Source organism: Centrocercus urophasianus, unplaced genomic scaffold (assembly GCF_019232065.1).
Source record: "Centrocercus urophasianus isolate 14NV4802_14NV808 unplaced genomic scaffold, USGS_Curo_1.0 seq_47, whole genome shotgun sequence".
NCBI lineage: Eukaryota > Metazoa > Chordata > Aves > Galliformes > Phasianidae > Centrocercus > Centrocercus urophasianus.
In genome coordinates, this window is record NW_024885055.1 from 1,976,641 (window position 1) to 1,995,303 (window position 18,663).

At 40.3% G+C, this 18,663-nt stretch overlaps 1 protein-coding gene across 1 annotated transcript in view; it reads right to left on the reverse strand.

Annotated features, from left to right (window-relative positions):
- Positions 1-18,663, reverse strand: part of PTPRT (protein tyrosine phosphatase receptor type T) — a 305,115-nt gene that overhangs the window by 273,970 nt on the left and 12,482 nt on the right. The gene's annotated exons all lie outside the window — the stretch shown is intronic.

Below are 18,663 nucleotides of genomic sequence, written 5' to 3' on the forward strand. Positions count from 1 at the left end.
ATAAATACAGAAATCAACCTAAAATATTAGACAATCAACTGATTAGATTGGTATTTTCTTTTTAGCTAGCCTTTAAAACCTTCCAGAGCAAAAAGTCCAAGAAATCTTATACTGAACACTTGCAAAATAATACCTTTTACTGAAACTCTTCTAAGCCCATGTAATTAGCTATCAACCTTGAGAACTCCAAACATAACATCTTAGAGGCTTATTATACAGGGAAAAAAGAAAAAAATACTCAAAAATGAAAAAGAAGAAAAATAAATTTGATTCAGCTATTGAGAATCAGAGCAGATTTGTGGCTTCTTGAGGAGAATTTGAAATACAAGCCCTAAATGAGTTAGGGGTCCAAAAGCCACATCCAACCCCACAAAATTCAGAATTTCCTTTCCTTTAGCACATCAGTGGAGAACACTTCCCTCATGTTTTATCATCCTGATACTTCAGCTTCGCCGGGGATTTGCCCCTCCCCACTCCAAGCCATAAATGTACCAAAATAGAAACCAGATGGGAAAAGTGTGCCCAGAAATCGAGTTATTCTTCCTCTTCCAAGTGCCCAGCGAGTGCTGTCTCCCTTACTGAAGGCAAACACGACAGAATGAGTTCTCTAATTAATGGACAGACATGCGGTTTGTGTTCAGAAGTGAGAAGTACTCAAATATATTACCCCACCACACAGTGCAGCAGCATAATTTAGTCTTTTATGACAAGCTTAGGGAAGAGTGCATGCTTTTATAGGGCTTGTTGAAGTTTGTGCTGATGCATATGTTTGTGAAGAAGCATGGATTTATCTTGCTCTGTCAATACAGATATTTTTCTACTTGATGAATAAATCATTAGGCATAACAATAACCAAGTCCTATTATTTACATTTACAAGGAGGACTTTCAAGGCTGATACTGTTTAATTTCAAAATAATAATTCATAGACTTGACTTTCTATTTTCTTTGGGGCTTTTGCCTCACCTTGTTAACACATGGAACATACACGCACACTGATCTTGTACACTGATTAATGTAGTAGAAAATATATATATTTGCAGAATGCTTTTATGCACCACTATGAATCTTCATTCGAAGCAGGCTAGTATTTGCAGCAGCCATATGACTTGTGCTTGCTGGAAGCATGTACTAGAGATTCTGCTCGGAATTAGAGGATACAAAATGATCCCTGTGCTCTTGATTCTGGTCACATGTCACATCACTACTTACAGCTATGTTATATCTTCCAAGCAGCTCAATAAGGACTTAAAACAGACTCGTATCTGTTAAAAACCCAACTACCAGCTTATTCTTGAGTACTGATGTGCTACCAAAGGATGCAAAGGATTTCAGAACCAAGGGTCATACTTCAAGCTCATCCTATTTAATACAAGCTATGTGAACAGCTTCAAAAGTAAGGCCTCCTATTTTATTGCATTAGTCCATGACATCAAAGGCAGATTTTGGTGGTATGGCCAATATTCTGTTACATTTTTTTTGTGATGTGACCATCCTCTGGTCCTTCTTTTGCCATTAACTTCTTTGAAAAAAAGCCCTTTTTCCAGTTCCCACACTACTGACAAGCTTCAACTCTAACTGAGCTTTGTCACACAAATGTTCTTCCAACAAGGTTAAGCAACACCTCTGTTATCTCCTCATGTTATTCAATCTCACATCCAGTGGTCATACACTCGCTTATTCCACCTAAGCTGCACAAGATCCCTGCTCAAGCAAGCTAACCTTCTGTCCCATGTGCACGACCTCCAACATTATGGCATGGCCTTTTCCTGTACGCTACAGAGCTGACAGTTCAAAGTGAGCAACTTTGATGGTCCCCAAAGACTTCAACAGCAGTTTCCCCGAGGACCTTCTACTTATTTCCCTGAGGAGCCTTAGGTCTGCTCTTCCAATATCCTGGGTTGAAGTTTTGTGACAATTTCCCACCTACCACCAAGGATTTGAAACGTAAATCTCAATGTTTGAAAGCCACAAATCTACAAGCACCATTCTTCACTGGTTCCCCCAGTGCCTGTACCAAGAATTTATCATCAAGCCATTTTAAGAACTCTCCTGGACCTGTTTTGTACCAGCTGTGTGGTATTCACACTTAATGTCTGACAAGTTGAAGTCACCATAAGGACAAGAGCACTTGATCCACAGGTACCTCTTAGGTCCCTAAAGAACAAATCATCAGTGTCATCATCCTGGAGGGGTGGCCTATGGTAGATGACACTAAACTTCCTTTCCCACATCTGCCCTGCCTGTTGCTGATGAAGGGCCAGTAACTGTTCATCATGACACAACAGGCACAGGACTCTTCCCAACACATTTTGCTTATGCCAATGATACTGCAGCTATGGGACAGAGCCAAGACTTCCAGCTGCTCTGGCTACTTTCTCCTGCTGAGTGCATTGGTGTGCAGACATTTCAAATGTGCTTCACTGTACCTATCCGATAACTGAGCTGATGGATGTAAACCACCAGAGAGCAGCGTCGAGCCCATGGAGATGGACATCCCCCTAGAGGAGGAACCCATGGAGGTGCATCCACCTCCATCGAGGCAGGCAGGCACCCCAACATCGTGTCTGCATGGAGACGCTGCTACATCCATCAGCAGCACACCAGGGGCTCTCGATTTCCACCCTGGCCCTGAAATGTCACCATCTGCCAGAAAGCCCTGCGCCAGCTGCTGCTCCCTGCCGCCCTTTCTTCCCCGTCCTCCATCCTCATCCAAGAGCTCTCACCTCTTCTTTCCCGAGCTCTGAGGAAACGGGAAGGACTGGGACTGCCGTGCCATAAGCTGCTGTGCTGATAGGAGATAAGTCCAGCGGATGGCCCTGAGCTCCGTGCAGCCTCAGGTGAGCCCTGAGAAAAGGGCAGGACTGGGACTGGTACTGTCCAAGCTGCTGTGCCAGCACAGCAAGAAGAGCCCAGTGGGAGCTGTGCCTGGGGTGGGCAGCGGTGCTCCGGCTGCCGACAGAGCTTTGGGAGGAGGCGAACAGCATTTTGCTGCTTTGGGACAGATGGCAGCAGAGGGGCAGACTGAGAGTATGCACACAAAGCACAAAAGTGGAACTGAATTCCTTTGTGTTCAAAAAATGTCACCCACTGACATTCATCGATGCTTACTGAACGTTTTATGGAGACCAAACCATGGATGTGTGCACAGTGAGAGCTGGGCAGTGCGTTACAGCAGTGCCGATGGCGCCTCACCTCCACTGGTGCAGATGGTTACAAACAAGGCATGCAGCTCTTGTCCATCACTGCTGAAAATGCACAGCTAGTGGTGTGTTGTTAAAAAAAAAAAGCATTTCGTAGCTGAGGATTTGCACTATCAAATATTGTTATGGTGCTCTTTGTAGCTGTTGTAGTTTCCATTGAAATAAACACGAGGCATTACTTCTGGAGCAACCTTCAGAAATTCAGGAGCCAGACATTCCCTGTGTCATGGTTTTGTGATTTTTGGTTTTCGGTATTCCACATCATAACATCATGTGGGGCACTAAAAACCAAAAATCACAAAACCATGACACCCTGAACATTTTGCCGATCAGTTCTAAGAAACACATTGTTTTTTAATAAACTCCAATACACTAATGTCAAAAAAGGTGATTACACATCAGAAATAATTCCAGAATCTGAGTTCTTCTGCTGCCTCTTCTCAGAAGCCTTCCTTGCCCTGTAAGGCCAGGCTTTCTGCTTATAGCAGTGACACAAAAACAAACATGAAACTGGAAGTCACTGGAACACTGATTTCAGCAAGGGTGATCATATGCTTAGTAAAATGAATAAAAGCACTGACATTCTTATTTTACTAGTACGAAATGACTTTCAAAGAGGTGAAAAAGGCTATGGAAAAAATGTTGAAGCATTAGAAACCCAGCCCTTTGTACCAGTTCCCCGTGCCGGATCAGCTTTCCATAACATTCTGCTCTGCAAAACCTTGTAATATGATTGGAAATGCTTTGCATTGCTCCTTCTGCACACATGGAAGTGGGATTTTGAGGAAGCAACGTAAATGGCTATCCTGGCATTAACTAGATTCTTTTTTTTCCTGTTAGGTCATCTGTTCAATAAAAGGTCATGGAGGTGCTCCTTGTGAAATGCTGGCAGGGGAGTATGGATGCCAGCCGAATTCCTGGCACTGCTATTCAGCTACATTTATCAAAAAATATCGTTTTGAAACAAACTAAACAGAGCAAATAAAACAAAAAAAGCACCAACTACACAAGCTCAGAAGTGACTACTGTGAGAAGGTGCTGAGCAGAACCTCATGAGTGATTTACCCTGTAATATGGAAACTTTTATTTATGAATTATTCACAAACCTAACTTGACACTTATGAATTTTCTTGGGGTTTCTAATAGTTCGGATTCTTCATGTGGCATTTCTCAGCTGATGGGTTACTCACTATTCATTTCTACTCATCGCAACTCGTGCCTCTAAGCAACAAAGCAGTGTTTCTATTCCTGGATCAGATCACTGAGCCTTTTGTGAGCAAAGAACAACTGCTTCCAACATAAATAGCAAATACCATATAGGTTTTTATTCTATTTTTTCCTCCAGGTAGGCCATGGAGTTCTCAGTAGCATCTATTTGCCTGAATTTCCAGGCTTCAACCCCCCAAAAACCCCAAACATTCTCACACCACAACTGGTTTCCCAATCTTTCTCTTGCTTCCAGTTTGTATTTTGTTTGGCCCGATCAAGTCAATATGATGAACAGTCTCAGAAGTGAAAGAGAAACATCAACAACATGAGCCCAGGGCAGGCAGCCTCTGTCAGCAGTACCAGAGACAGTATGAAAGCAGATTTTGATTGGACTGTTCCAGTTGTGAGAGCTTTGCAGAAAACAACTGCATTCCCAGATTCTGAACCAATCTTTTCCTTTAGATGCAGAAATCAGACAGCAGCCTCATCATTATAGCAAACTCAAACTGAAAAAATATATAACCACTGATGAATAGGTAACAAAAGCACAGCAACCACATTCTCAACATATACGAACAGCTTTGCCTTCAGAGAATTTCAATTTAAAAATATTTTAGACAATTAATGTTTTATTTTGTTCTTAGAACTTGGAATTTGGAAGATACATCCTCAATAAACTTTAAATCATTTAGAAGTATTTTTAAGGAATTTCTTGTCTGAAACAGTGATAGAAATGTTTAATTTACTGCTCAATGCAAAATCTGTTTTAAAACCCGTTTTAGCTGTGTGTCCCAAGCAAAGACCCAATAAGAAAAACTCCATGCCTCAACTGCTCTTCTAACCTTTCATTCTCTTCTGAGCCTTTTGCACCAACATAGCCTATGTCATCACCCAAAGCTGCACAAGACTGTTAAGACCCACCATATTTATGACTCTCCCCCTACAAAGACTTCTTGTTGCCACTTAGTGAAATGCAAGGAGAAAAGAAACTAGCCCAATATAATTTCAGTGCCACATAAAAGCTTGCAACTTAAGATCCTACAGAAATACACTTGCACGTCATCAGAACAGGTAGAACAATGACAACAGATCTAACAGGGACAACACATGTAGTTGCTCCTTGCTGTCCTTAGGGATTTTGGACAGCAGCATGTCTACGCTGCAAGTATCTCTGCCACCATCCTCTCACAATAACACCAGCTCAAAAAAAGAGTAATCAAGTGTAGAAGTTTTGCTTAATAGCCATTTGAAAACAATTGCTGCCATGTATTGCTGATGTTGTTCTAAAACATACGTAATAGTTTCTCAAGAAATTTCTAAGATCTAATACATTTCTAAATAGCTGTTTAAAACATAAAATGTAGAATGTAGCCTGTGTCTCAACAGAGACAACTGAGGAAGTGTGAAAAGATTAAGCTGTTAGAGTTAAGTATGTCCCTCATCCAAGGTGATTCCTTCCAGAAACACCACAGGTCCCTTCTACACTTCAGGACAAGACAAACAACTCTGTGCTTGTCTACATCTTTCAATCTTGCATTATATCATGTCATCTTTTAGTTTTGTACATGGTTTAGAGCATTCAACTTAGCTATAGAGTCACAAACAATGCCTCTGGCAACCTAAGTCCTATTTCTATAAAACACATGTGGATATCTGCCTCCTGTAACATTTTGTTCTTCTGCAATTTTGTTTTTCGCTCAGCTTTAATGTTGCTCTTTAACAGCTATGGCTAAGATATCCAATAAAGTGAGACCAAGCAGCAGTGAAAAAACCCCAACGGCAACATAGTTCAATTAAATCTATGAAAGTCCAGCTCCAGTGAAGCAAGACATACTGTACTTGCATAAAGTACAAAGTGATAAAGTGTGACCCTCTAAAATTCCTAATCCCTGCAGCTGTTGCTGTAAGAGGAATTCACCCTGTGATGGTTTGATGCAAGGATTGAATTCAAGGACTGAGGTTGTCAAGAGAAACCAGACAGTGTTTCCACCTTTTGTGCAAAACTGAATACAAGAACACTGCTCTAAGTGGAGCGACAGAAACGTTCACAAATTAAATGAAAGTATTTTCACTGGAAAAAAAAAAAAAAAAAAAAAATCCCATAGAACAACTCTGTGCCATTATCTTCTCTACATGAGCTGATGCATCAGAAAGTACAGCATGAGGTATAACAAAGCTCCAGAGAGTGCAGAGTCATTCTGCTTAAGGCACAAAGTAAAAGAGGCCAGGTGGCACAGTAAATTGAAGCATCAGTTTCTCTACAAGATATGCAGAGGAAGTTGCAGGTGAGGAAGAGCTAACCTCCTGAAAGTTACTTGTTTACTTCCAGAAGTTGTTTCAGTGCCATCCAAGACACCTGGGGATTTTTTGTTGGTAGAAAGTTTTTTCTTTCTTTTTTTTCTTCCTTTTTTTTTTTTTTTTTTTTTTTTTTTTTAATATGTGCAAGTGTTCACAGCAATCTCTTTACCAACTACAGTAAAATGTTCACCTCTTGGCTGAGAGGCAGTCTGGGGAAGCACAGCTGTAGATTTCAGCAATCCACTGACAGCTGTCCAGTTGGGGAGATTGGGTCCTGAATTCCCACAGAAAGTCAGCAGTCACACTGGAATTCAGAACTGCCTACATAGAAATTCAGTAAGTTCCCATGTAGTCCTGATAACACCATCTTTTCTCTGCAGAACATTCCTGTATAGATAGTCATAGCACACTCATGCATAATAGAAAACTTCAATGACTGGAAATAACCACAGTGAAAGGAAACAAATTCCTCAAAATACCATTAAGTAATGAGTAATTCCCTGACCTACGTGCTCTTGATGAATAATTTGTGTTTCTATAGGGTTTTCTGAGGACACTGTAAGGAAGCACTCCTTCCTTTTCCATTTGTCTTTAGACCTCCTCTGACCACAAGCAATCTTTATCTCAGTTGTCTTCTGGCTGTTAATTAAGAAAAACAATCATTTTTATACTGCAAGTATCAATTTATCTAAGTACTTGCATTACCTCAAATATGCAGAGTTTAGAAGAACTAAAAAAAACAAAAAGAAGAACTAAAAAAACACACAAAAACCCATAACAAACAGGCAGAAGACAAAATTAAGTAAATACGGGATGCATACTGAACACAAGATAGTAAATTCTCCTGAGCATTCAAAGCAAATTACTTTATCCCAGTGTTTTAAACGGGTTTTATTGATTTACCTCACTGTTGCACTAATTCCATATTTTAAATTTTTCCCCATTTCATTTACTTTCTGCATAGTCTCTCTCATGCAGTTTGCTATCAGCTCTCAGAACCTGTAGTGGAGCTCACTGATGATACATACCATATGCTGAAGTAGAAGTTATTCAAATCCTTTGCAACGTTTAGAAAGTGCTAAGATATTACGACCTTTGAAAAGCGCCAGGAATGAGAAGGCAGGCTGCAGAATGGGAAGAACAACTGTTCTTTTTTTGGGAAAACAAGTGCAGTTGATAAAGGCACGCCCTTCAAGAAATAACTAAATTCTCAAGTGATATAAACTGGCCAGGCTCCAAGAGAAGCAAGACATAGACTGAAAACACCAGGTGGGAATCTGGCCTATTGGTTAAGAGAAAAAAAAACAACGAAGAAAAAATGACAGCAACAAAATCACTCAATCACAAAAGCCCACAAATTTCCACTTATCTTCATTTTTGCATAAGGATACAATGCTGCCTTTATTATCTGCAAAGATCATTTGCCTCAAAGCAAGCACAAACCTTCAACACTTCTCAAGTATAATTCTTTCCTAGCTAATGGGTGTTAAAACTTCATCCCAAGTGGTAGACATCATATGGCACAGAGGCACAACGGAGTTCATGATAACATTGCTGTCTAGCACTAAACATCCAACTTTTCCCCTAAAAATTATTCTGAGGACACATTCTTTCATCCTGGCTTTCACCAAAAGCCTCCCCAGAGGAGAAGAAGTCACACTGAAAGATTAAGCAGCGCTCTCTGCTGATGAACTTTCCAAAAACAAAAATACCAGGGAGAGATAAGTCCACTTCTATTTTCACCATACACGGGACCAAACTGAGCAAATTCCTGTCAGAAGAGATGTATGTTGCATTGATGTTATTGCACCGGTGAAAAATGGAGAATTCCAGACCACAGCAATACCACTTTTTGCTATATGGTTGTTTTATGTTAATCACAAGACCTCGAAAATTGTATCAACCTCTCACTTCAGTCAATATTATTTTTCAAAGTTTGCCTGATATAAGAAATTTGACAGCTCTTCCAGCAGCAGACCAATCCTCCAAAGAGATACAACTAAACAAAAAAATGTTTACATTGGATATCACCTGATGTTTCCTCAAAGCAAGGTCAATTTAATCTGTGAACGTCACCTCTTAGAAATGATAGAATACCCACACCGGAGTCATTTCAATGGGAAGGGTGAAGAAGATTGAAATGAAGAGATATTCCCTTTACCGCTGTCCAAAGAACAGGGTCACAGATAGTGCTGTTTTCAGTCACTATCTAATATTACTGATTTCATGCTGTAGTAATTGCATGTTTGATAGAATCCTTCTACAGATTTCAGTAACAACCCAAGTGAATTTAAAGCATACCTTTTGGGAAAACTGATGGCTTCATGAACAAAAATAATACTTAGTTGTTTAGGCTTTGCCTGCAAGAATTAGTTTGGCAACATTATTTGTTGTTTTTTTTCTTTTTTTTTTTAATGCAAAAATCCATATTTATAACTTAGTTCTATTTACCATGATAAATACAGAAATTCTTACTTGACCAAGACAAACATCATTGCTTCAGGACAGAGCAATGTTTTCAAAGTCTGAAAAACATTACCTGCAAAACCAAGGTGTTGAAAATGTTGACCTGTAAGAGCTGCAAGTATCTAGACAAGTTAATGAGCAAACTGTCTTTTAGTCAAAGTACCAAGAATCCACAAAATACGACTGTTCAGTGAGAACATGACTTGCCAAATACAGAACATACCAAACATTGTTTTGAAGATGACTGTAGCCTAAATGGATACCTGGCAGGATAATTAGAGCAAGTAATCAATTAAAAATACAGCAGAAAACAGAAAATGTAGTAGTACTGTGTATGATGCTCTGCAGACTGAAGTAAGACAAAACTTGGTTTGGGTCCTTTGCCTTCAGCTCTGCTGTGCATTGTTCAGTCACCAGCACAGCACTGCATATTGTACTTCCCTAATAAAGTTCTGTGCCTGGGGAAGGCTGTGTGAAAAAAAAAACAGGACTAATGCAATCTCTGAAGCACTAGCAAGTTAACCAAGCCATAACTGCTAAAGAGCTAGCACTGACCAACAGTACAGCAGGTAATTATCTTGAGGCAATACAGTTTCAGTTTTAATCTCATTCACCTTAAATTAAAATGAACATGTTTCACAAGAAGCCTTTATTCCACTGGAGAATGACTTTGTCTGTAGCCTTTTAGGAAAGATTTTGTATTCCTGTTCCAAAAGCCCAGTGCTAAGTGCTGCAGATATTGAGCAAGGTACAAACAATCCAGGGTTTTAACTTCTTTTAATTAACTTCTGTTAAAACAGCCAAAGCAGTTTTGGGGCTGAAATGCCTGTGTCTTCAGAAAAGCATCTACTAAGAAAAAAAAATAAAGAGTATTTCATCTCTAAAACTGCCAAGCAACAGAAACTTTGGGGGAAGGTCCAGCTGAACAGCAAGGTCAACTGGATGCTCGTTTTCCATATAACTTCAGTATCCTCCTCTTCTTACACTCTTTAGCCTGGCCTTTCGTTAACAAACCCAGTAGTCACAGTTACTCTCTGCTCTCCGACCCCTTCCAACAACATTAGAAGGAGTTAGATGTGTAAAACTTTTTTGCAAAGCAAGTCTGGAAAAATTTTATGGGGGACTGAAGGGCTGGTGGAAAGCACTTTTCTCTCCACAGTCTGAAAGATAAAACTTAGCTAATGTTTTAAAATTGCTTGGAGCATTTACCCTAGTCTTCTCCTTGAAAGTCTATTTGATGCATTTCTCTTTATTCTAAGGAGCTGTGGCTAAATTAATGTGCATAGCCCCTTCTCACTTTTAGTTCACAGTACCTTGTTCTTAAATGCATCACCAGCTCAGATATTCCTGTAGCATGTGTTCATTTTATTCCCAGTAGAAGTCTTATAATTCAACAAGGCCCTCTGTTGATCATTTTCCTTCTCTATTTTCTAAATGCTATTAAAACAATATTTTCCTGTTCGCTCTTAATACTTTCCGATCCTCAGGACTCGAGACCACTCCAGTTTGACCTCTGGTGAATCCTCATCTCTCTTCTAAAAGCTCCTCTATAATGGGGTAAGCTCCACTAAATACAGTCATCCAGCAGCCATGAAGATACCTTTAGGTTTTTCACTCCTTCTGTGCATCCATTGCAGAATTTGTTTGCTTTTCATTGTGCTTTTAATACTGCCAAGCAGTGCATTAAAGGCATCAGCTTTATCCTTTATAATCCCTTCTTTTTTTTCTATTACTGCCTTTGTGTGTGTGTACTTACACTGTTGTTTTTCAGCCTTTTGTATTTCATTTCCTTTCATTTGTCCAGAAATCACAAATCAATTATTGCCCTATTCTCTTCGCAGGAACAAACTCTGATCCTTTTATCCTTCTTTCAATTATAAATATGCTACTTTACAAAACTCTTGAATTTGTATTTTCAGTGCCCTGCTACAGATTTTCATATGTCAAAAGATTCCATATACCAGTTCTAGGACTTATTTCAGCAACTTCATATGCTATAAAGACCTAAAACATATACTTAATCACAGCACACATAGTAACTTCAGATCTCCATGGATATTTCTAGGGAATAATAATAGTTTCTTTAATGCACACAAACATCAACCTTCATTCCAGAGGCTGATGCAATTCTCTCTCCTCCTTCTGTGGTCATTATCCTTTTATCTCCAGCCTTACACAGAACTAAACACACTTTTTGTGTTGCCTCCTCAGTGCAGATTCAAGATTCAGTTCAACAACTATTTTCTTCTTGCATTTAATATCTCACTTTACATCTAGATTGGAAGGACAGAATTTAGAAGAGTTAGAGAAGAAGAGTTAGAACCTTTCCACACCTTCTACCCTCCTGTTTTAAAATTCCCATCTGTATCTTTTAAGATTTTGATCCCATTATAGAATCACAGAATTGCTCAGGTTGGAAAAGACCTTAAGAACATCAAAAGTCCAACCACAACCTAACCATACTACCCTAACTCTAACAACCCTCAGTTAATCATGTCCCTGAGAACCACATCCAAATAGTTTTTAAACACATTCAGGAATGGTGGTTCAACCTCCCTGGGGAGCCCATTCCAGTGTTTAATAATCCGTTATGTAAAGTTTTTCCTGATATCCAACCTAAACCTCCCCTGGCACAACTTAGGGCTATTTTCCCTCATCCTGTCACCAGTGAGAAGAGACCAACCCCAATCTTGCTGCAATTACCTTTCAGCTATTTGAAGAGAGCAATAAGGTCTCCCCTCAGTCTCCTCTTCCCAAGACTGAACAGCCCCAGTTCCTTCAGTTTCTTCTCAGAGGCCATATTCTCCAAGTCCTTCACCAGTCTTGTTGCCCTTCTTTGGACTTGCTCCAGCACCTCCATGTCCTTTCTGTACTGAGGTGCCCCAAACTGAACACAGCACTCGAGGTTGGGACTCATCAATGCCGAGTACCAGGGCAGGATGACTTCCCTGGTCCTGCTCACCACACCATTCCTGATACAAGCCAGGATGCTGTTGGCCTTCTTGGCCACCTGGGCACACTTCTGGCTCATATTCAGCTAACTGCCCATCACTACACCAAGGTCCCTTTCCGTCAGGCAGTTTTTCAGCCACTCCTCCCCAAGTCTGTAGGGCTGCCCAGGGTTGTTGTGACCAAAATGCAGGACCCAACACTTGGCCCATCGATCCAGTCTATCCAGGTACCTCTGTAGTGCCTTTCTCCCCACAGGCAGATCAACACTCCCTCCCAACTTGGAAAACTTACTGAGGGGGCACTCAATCTTCTCATCAAGATCATTAATAAAGATGTTAAATAGAAGCAGCCCCAGTACCGAGCCCTGGGGGACAATGAATTATAAAACCACTGATTGTGATCTAGAAACCTGTCTGTGGACTCTTACAATGTGATTAGGAATTATGTTAGTAGTATCTTAGTTAGATGGTGGTATCTTACTGCACATACTTTGAACAGTCTATGGCTACAAATAAATACTTTATAGGTAATGTTCTCTGAAGTACTTAATATATATACACACACACATATATATGTTTAAGATACCAGTAAAATTTACATTTCAAAACACTGAGTTATATGTGAGAGTGGGATTTAAGTACCTGAATTCCTTGAACACTCTTCAGATTTCTATGAGATTTTTCAACTGACAAAAAATTCTAACTGCCTCCAAGTACTAAGGCTATTTATCATATTCAGCATATTCAGCATCAGAATACATGGGTTGTTTTTTTTGGAAATGTCAGAATGTACATAGGAATATTTGTGTGTTTTACACACTGGAAAAGTAATCTAAGCACACTGCAATAAAACAATCTTTGTCGCTTATGTTTCACTTTGCGTTCCAAACCCCTAAATGGTCACACAGCAACCACCAAAGGCAGAATGATTTTGTGGAAGCAGAAGCTTTCTTCTTTACCTGATCCATAACAGATTACTTCATTGCAAAGAAACTATATGAGGACCTGAGACTTTATATATATTGTTCCAAAAGTAATGCCTCCTGTTTATTTCCATGGAAACAACAACAGATACAAAGAGCTATTGTTATTGCACACCACTTGTGTACATGATGTATAGCAAATTCTCAGCTATAAAACACTCTTTTTCAACACAGTCATTAGCTGTGCATTTTCACCAGTGACGGACAAGAAAAAGCCTGCATGTTATGCTCATAAAAATCTGCACCAGCAGAGGTGACCCAGTGGTTCACAGTTACTATGATGGCATCATTGCTAGAAAAGTCTTGCCCACACAGTCCATCTTCCATCAGCCCGAATAAATGGAAGTCAGAGAGAGCCAAATCCAGCTGCACCAGGTGGGTGCAGTAGGACAGTCCAGGCAATGTGTTCCATGATCCTCAAACTGGTATGGGGCTTGGTGTTATCTTGCTGCAAAACTGAGAACATCTTCTTCTCTGGCGGGCTTTGGAAGTTGAAGCTTTCAGCTCAGTCAGTTATGATGTAATGATCAAAGGTGATAATTTGTCCGGTTTCCAGGAAATCCAGAAGGATCCCCCCTTTTCAGATCCAAAGAACAGTGTGCATCTCTTTACCCACTGAGGGCTGTATCTTCAGCTTTTTCTTTGATGCAGAATTTGCATCACCACTACACAGACCGCCATTTTGTCTCTGGCTTGTAGCAGTGATGCCACATCTTGTCACCGACAATGATGCCATCCAGGAAACTGTCACCTTCATCCTCACAGTGGTTCAATACACCCTGACAAACCTGCATATGGTGTTCTTTCTGTTCCTGTGTGAGCATCCGTGGGACCCACTTGGCACAGGCTTTCCAATATTTTAACACAGTCACCATCATTTCCAATGCACTGAAGCTGATATTAAGCCCTGTACACCGTTCCCAGGTTGCTGATTCATGCAGATGAGCTGATGGAGATACTCTTCATTTTATGGTGTGACAGCTGTCCAGAATGTAGCTTGTCTTTCACACTGCTGTTGCAGTTGCTGAAATGCACTCCCCCCACCCCATTGCGTCAACGTGCACTCTTTGGTTTACACAAACTTTCAGCAAATGTCAATGAATGTCAGTGGGAACATTTCTTCCACATGAAGGAATTCAGTTCCAAACCTCTGCCTCATACACGCTCCCATGTTGACACCATTCTGTCAGACTGTCCCTCTGCTGCCATCTGTCACACAGCAACAAAATGGAATGGGATATTGGTGGGAAGGTTCAACCTCTGCTGCCATCCCACCAACACCTGCCTCTGATGTTATGCACCAGCATCATAAAACAGGAGGCATTACTTTTGGAGTAGCCCACATATCAGAAATCAGTATTTATATTTCAAAATTCTAAATTATTCATCTCATTGCACAAAAAAAACCAGTTCTGTTTTAAATTACTATGAAATGAAAATAAAATTGTTTTGTATCTTCAGATTTACTACTGGAACAGTACGTCCTGAATGAAGGCAGGAGAGAGATCAAAGCTTTCTGATGGCCATTTTCAGAGCTAGAGACTCCACAAATCCATCTACAGTCCACATAAGTAAGTTAAATAAGCTTACAGGGAGTCTCTTGCCTTCTGCCTGTATTCTATATTATAGCTCTAAAAATGTAATTAAGAAAACAAAAGCTCCAAAAGCAGAGAAATATGGTATATAGCCAACATGTTATTTGGAGGAAAATAATGTAGATTGTCCAAATGTAAAAACATGTATTCTCCAGTTAAGTACTTGACGTTTACTGTTCCATATAGATTAGAACCAAACCATGTCCCTCATGTACAACCTTGCCATTGAATGTCATAGCACAAGTCCTGTCCCCAGAAGGATTCTATTGCCTTTCCATTCTACAAGAAACAGTACATGACTTTGGCAACCAATTAAAAGCAGACAAGTCTTTAAATACCAAACAAAAATAATCACAAATGGCTAAGGGGTTGCTTTGGCTGTTGTTTTAGTTGTTGTTTTGTTTTTAAGTTTAAAAAAAAAAAAAAAGAGTATTGCAAATGAGAGACTAATTCAGGATAATTGCCATCTGGTTTAACATTTGAAAGCTGTGCTTTCTGCATGTGAGACTCATGTTATTTTCAGGGGAGACATCTCATTTGAGCAGGAAAGAAAAACAACCGGGTGACAGTCACAACAGTTAACTCAACAGGGCTCAAGGGCTTTAAATGCAACTAGCAACTGCTGGATTAAGACAAGTAAGTGCTGAATTCAGAGTTTAGTGGGTGTCCTAAGTAGCTCCAGATTTCTTCCACCACTTGAGGTGACAGGGCAATACACAAGCTTGCAATAGAGAACCAGAGTACTACTTCCATTTCAATCCCTCCTGCTCCTCAAGAACAATAGCAGAGGAACCAAAGAAAAATGAAGCAAATCTACAGAGGCAGCTTCCACCAACATATCCCTTTTTATCATAGAATGGCCTGGGTTGAAAAGGACCACAACGCTCATCCAGTTCCAACCCCCTGCTGTGTGCAGGTCACCAACCAGCAGCCCAGGCTGCCCAGAGCCACATCCAGCCTGGCCTTGAATGCCTGCAGGGATGGGGCATCCACAGCCTCCTTGGGCAACCTGTGCCAGTGCCTCACCACCCTCTGGCTGAAAAACTTCCTCCTAATATCCAACCTAAATCTCCCCTGTCTCAGTTTAAAACCATTCCCCCTTGTCCTATCACCATCCACCCCCATAAATAGCCATTCCCCCTCCTGTCTATATGCTCTCACTGTCTGGCTTCTCTGCAAGCCATGCCACAGGCTTACAACTTAGTAAACATCTCTAGCAAATAATCTCTAGGCTCAGTTCACATACAGCATCCAAACAGGCAGTCTCTGTTCCAGACTGCCGTTCCAGGCACAGGACCATCTCCCTGCTCACGCAGCCCAACTCTGTGCATGAAAATAACCACACGCTGTGCACAAAGGCTGTGAGGTTGGGTTGGTTCGTTGGGTTTCTTGATGTTCCAAAAAGCATTCCTTAGAGGGGGCTTATTGTATTCTCACTGAACTATTCCTATCTCATCACACTACATACTTGTCGTACAGACCTGCTGTTTATGGGATCTGCTACACAGCAGTGTCTGGTGATTTTCATTTGTTTCACATTGCAAAGTACTGCAGGATAATTTCAAAATCAGCCTAAACACAGAACCATATTGTTCTTACAGCAGTAAAAAAGGTAGGCCTGGCCCAGGGTTATGGGACAGCTTCACATAGCATCTTGCTAATTTTGCTTGCACTCTTCCATTAGTTTTAATTAGAAAAAAAAAATTATTTTGGGAGGAAAAAAAAAGGAAACAGCCACATACCAAAAACCTGTGAATACTGTTTTACTATAGAAGTAATTGATTTGCAGCATAAGGTATTTATTTATTTATCCAGAGGTTCCTGTTGCACTTTATTAAACACTCAGGCACTGAGTTACTGATGGCAGCAGCAGGGTCTCTGCCACACTGAATATGAAAATAGGTTTGTGGATCTACATCTGCCTATTCATGAGGGTCACAAAATCAACACCTTTGCCATTTGCATATTACACTTTGAAATGCCTGAAGAAACGCATATGTCAGACATTTGTCTGAGCCTTCGTTTGCATGATTCAATCTACATTCAATATGTTTTCCTACAGAACTCAACAGAATCACACAAATCTCATTATATTGATTAATGTGCCATCCACACACTGCTGGCAAGGAAATACCAGAGCACAAAGAAGGAAAAGTGCAGATAATTCTGCTCTGGATCAGCCCCTGCTCACACAGTGTGGATACAGTCATGTAGCTGCATCCCCTTCCAACTCCCAGCTCAAACACACAAGGCTACGGAAGGAAAAAAGTTTTAGGAACCATTCCTGAACATCCCATCACATCTGTTCTCACAGTCCTCTGATGCTGAAGTTTTTCTTTTTAGAATTTGCCTTGCAAAACTTAGGCCAGGTTGCTAGCTTTGAACTGAAAGAGGATGTAGGTAAGAGATCCAGCTGCATTTTTGCTCATACAAAAGAAACGCTTCTCTTAAATGCTTATAAGCCTTAAATTCAAGGTAAACATCTGCTTCTTCACAATCTTAGCATATCCACCTGTAAATTGATGATATACCATGTCTAGGACAGGTGACTGCACAATGAAATTCCATGGTAGTAAAGAAATGATCAGGAGTCATCCCAGTGGGCAATCTGCTGCATCACCAAACTGGGTGAGGTGATCAAGCCCAATTCTGTTTGCTTAGTTTGTGGGAGACCCAGTTTTGATAAGGCAGCAACATGGGGACAACACATCAAACCTGCATCAGTCTGCAGTCTTTGTTTAACTGATGATAACCACTCTTTCAAGAAGTTCCCAGAGCCAAAACCATGAGAGCAAAGAAGTCTACAGGGCTCTGTTCCAGCACATGTGGAAGGAGAATTTTGCTCCTGGCTACATTCTGTTCTGCCAAAATCTTGCTTAGGGTCTTCTGAGCACACGCTAATGGTTACAGGGTAAATAGGAGAAGATAGGAGGCAAATTTAGTTCCCCACAAAAGAAAAGAACAAATTTACAACTAAACAATTACTTGTGGTATATTTATCCTAATCTCTCAACACACAAATGTTTTCAGTGACTTGAGGCAGACTGTTTCGCTTATAAGAGATACAAACTGTCAGGAAACAGCAAAAGGCAATTAGTAAATCACTATCGCTTTTGTAATCACTGATGAAATTTCCATTTTTTTAAATCTCTATTGCTCATTCCCACAAACAAGCACGACATCACCTTGAAAATAAATGCAATTAATTATCTTAGCTGAAGCTTTTAAAACGGAATGTCTTCTAATCTACATTCCTGGCAGAAATTCAGTGAGATTGCACTACTGCAATGTTAACTGACTACTGTTGTGGTTGTACCACCATCTCCCTATTTTTATTTTAACTTTTAAACACTCGTTTACAGAGTTTTTCGAATTCAATACTTCGAACAATTACGTGTTCTGAAGTAAAGCTGTGATGAAAAGACTATGGAGAGCATGGTTTACTCTGCAACAGAGCTGGAACCATTCTGATTCTACCCTAAAACATCCAATAGCTGTTAGCCCCACACGTCCGGCTACTCAAAAATCAGTTGAATTCTATGCACCTGAGCTAATTAGTCAGTGTGCTTCCCACACTTATGCATTCTTTTCTTAGCATGCAGCAGTTGTGTTGGTACGAAGTGAGTGCATTATTTCTGTATAGGGATTTTGGAATTTCATTTCAGCGGCAGTATAACAGCAGCCACCACATTACTGATTTACTGCCCTAACAATAGAAATAAAATTAAACAAACACAACAGAAATTACTACACTGCCCAGGGTAACCGTTTTTGTAGCAAACTTTCAGTTAGACATCGGAAGGCAAGAAAGATTACGTGTGTATTTTTGAAAACACCATTGGTTGGCAAAAAAAATATTATAATTTGTGGTGATGGAAAAATGTAGACTGGTGTTGGATCTCAAGCTGCAGCATGATGTGATGACAGACAAAAATCATTTAATTGCAAATTGGGCACAC